We start from the raw sequence: 3,311 nt of genomic DNA on the forward strand, positions 1-3,311 counted from the left end.
AGTGTCCCGGCTGTGCGTGGTGTTTTCGCGGAGATATCCACCTCGCAAAACGGCGCTTCCGTTTAAGGAAACAGAGTTTTGGCGCTCGTCTTTCGCAGCGCAGCCCAGTAACGTCCCCTACCTTAAGAGAGTCCTCGTTACTCCCGCCGTTTACCCGCGCGATATGGATCCTGGTTCTGGATCTCGCATCCAGGATCCACTCGGATAGGTTTGTAGAGGTAGACGTATTATACAATTAGGTATGAGTATCCCGGCTGTGCGTTGTGTATTCGCGGAGATATCCATCTCGCAAAACGATATAAAAACGGCTGTGATTTTGTCAGAGTATGAAGATCGCCCGGCGCTTTTTGTCAGAGTATGAAGATCGGTCGGCGGTTTTCAAATACGTGCTGCCTCGGCTGTGGATACCCGTTTATTATTCTGCTTATATGGGTAGTTAGAGGACGTCGGGACCGTGGATTCGGTATAAGAATCCCCGCTGTGCGTTCCATTTCCGGGTAAATATGGACCGCGCAATATGGCCCCTGCGACCTACTTTGACTACATCGTGCCTCGGCTGTGGACCTCGCATCCATGATCCACTAGGATAGATTTGTAGAGGGGGACTTGGACTACAGTTAGATATAAGTGTCCCGGCTGTGCGTTGTGTATTCGCGGGGATATGGACCTCGCAAAACGGGTATTTCGTTTAAGTCTTTCGCTGTGATTTTGTCAGAGTATGAAGATCGGTCGGCTGTTTTCAAACACGCGCTGCCTCGGCTGTGGTTATCCGTTTATTATTCAGCTTACATAGTTGGTTAGAGGACGTCGGGGCCGTGTATTCAGTATAAGAATCCCCGCTGTGCGTTCTATTTCCGGGTAGATATGGCGCGCGTAATATGGTCCCTGCGACCTACTTTGACTACACCGTGCCTCGGCTGTGGACCTCGCATCCAGGATCCACTCCGATAGTTTTGTAGAGGGGGACGTGGACTACAACTGGGTATAAGTGTCCCGGCTGTGCGTTGTGTATTCGCGGGGATATGGACCTCGCAAAACGGGTATTTCGTTTAAGTCTTTCGCTGTGATTTTGTCAGAGTATGAAGATCGGTCGGCTGTTTTCAAACACGCGCTGCCTCGGCTGTGGTTATCCGTTTATTATTCAGCTTACATAGTTGGTTAGAGGACGTCGGGGCCGTGTATTCAGTATAAGAATCCCCGCTGTGCGTTCTATTTCCGGGTAGATATGGCGCGCGTAATATGGTCCCTGCGACCTACTTTGACTACACCGTGCCTCGGCTGTGGACCTCGCATCCAGGATCCACTCCGATAGTTTTGTAGAGGGGGACGTGGACTACAACTGGGTATAAGTGTCCCGGCTGTGCGTTGTGTATTCGCGGAGATATGCACCTCGCAAAACGACGATTTCGTTTAAGTCTTTCGCTGTGATTTTGTCAGAGTATGAAGATCGGTCGGCTGTTTTCAAACACGCGCTGCCTCGGCTGTGGTTATCCGTTTATTATTCAGCTTACATAGTTGGTTAGAGGACGTCGGGGCCGTGTATTCAGTATAAGAATCCCCGCTGTGCGTTCTATTTCCGGGTAGATATGGCGCGCGTAATATGGTCCCTGCGACCTACTTTGACTACACCGTGCCTCGGCTGTGGACCTCGCATCCAGGATCCACTCCGATAGTTTTGTAGAGGGGGACGTGGACTACAACTGGGTATAAGTGTCCCGGCTGTGCGTTGTGTATTCGCGGAGATATGCACCTCGCAAAACGACGATTTCGTTTAAGTCTTTCGCTGTGATTTTGTCAGAGTATGAAGATCGGTCGGCTGTTTTCAAACACGCGCTGCCTCGGCTGTGGTTATCCGTTTATTATTCAGTTTACATAGTTGGTTAGAGGACGTCGGGGCCGTGTATTCAGTATAAGAATCCCCGCTGTGCGTTCTATTTCCGGGTAGATATGGCGCGCGTAATGTGGTCCCTGCGACCTACTTTGACTACACCGTGCCTCGGCTGTGGAGGTCGCATCCATGATCCACTCGGATAGGTTTGTAGAGGTGGATGTGGTCTACGATCGGGTATAAGTGTCCCGGCTGTGCGTTGTGTATTCGCGGGGATATGGACCTCGCAAAACGGGTATTTCGTTTAAGTCTTTCGCTTTGATTTTGTCAGAGTATGAAGATCGGTCGGCGGTTTTCAAATACGCGCTGTATCGGCTGTGTGTATCCGTTTATAGGAGTGTCTAGATGGGTGGTTAGAGGACTTCCAGCTTGACAACTGGGCATGAGTATCCCCGCTGTGCGTTCTATTTCCGGGTAGATATGGCGCGCGTAATATGGTCCCTGCGACCTACTTTGACCGCGTCGTGCCTCGGCTGTGAGTGTCCGATTGTGGATCACCCTCCACATGTCTTTAGAGGTTGACGGTGGCTACACGTCGGCATAGGTGTCCCGGCTGTGCGTTGTGTATTCGCGGGGATATGGACCGCGCAAGACGGCGATTTGGTTTAAGGAAACAGAGTATTGGCGCTATCGCTGTGATTTTGTCAGAGTATGAAGATCGGTCGGCGGTTTTCAAATACGTGCTGCCTCGGCTGTGGATACCCGTTTATTATTCTGCTTATATGGGTAGTTAGAGGACGTCGGGACCGTGTATTCAAAATAAGAATCCCCGCTGTGCGTTCCATTTCCGGGTAGATATGGCGCGCGTAATAGGGCCCCTGCGACCTACTTTGACCGCGTGGTGCCTCGGCTGTGGACCTCGCATCCAGGATCCACTCGGATAGGTTTGTAGAAGTGGACTTGGACTACAATTAGATATGAGGTTCCCGGCTGTGCGTTGTGTTTTCGCGGAGATATGGACCGCGCAAAACGGGTATTTGGTTTAAGGATTTTTCGCTGTGATTTTGTCAGAGTATGAAGATCGATCGGCGGTTTTCAAACACGCGCTGCATCGGCTGTGTGTATCCGTTTATTATTCATCTTATATGGGTGGTTAGAGGACTTCCAGCTCGACAACTGGGCATGAGTATCCCCGCTGTGCGTTCTATTTCCGGGTAGATATGGCGCGCGTAATATGGTCCCTGCGACCTACTTTGACCGACTCGTGCCTCGGCTGTGGAGGTCGCATCCAGGATCCACTCGGATGTGTTTGTAGAGGGGGACTTGGACTACAATTAGATATGAGTGTCCCGGCTGTGCGTTGTGTTTTCGCGGAGATATGGACCGCGCAAAACGGGTATTTCGTTTAAGGACATAGAGTTTTTCGCTCGGGTTTTAAAGCCGTGATAGGGGCGAAGCGCTGAAGGTTCCAGCGCTTCTGTAC

The sequence above is a fragment of the Anarhichas minor genome, unplaced genomic scaffold (assembly GCF_050575085.1).
Source record: "Anarhichas minor isolate MPS153535 unplaced genomic scaffold, ASM5057508v1 ptg000305l, whole genome shotgun sequence".
Lineage (NCBI taxonomy): Eukaryota > Metazoa > Chordata > Actinopteri > Perciformes > Anarhichadidae > Anarhichas > Anarhichas minor.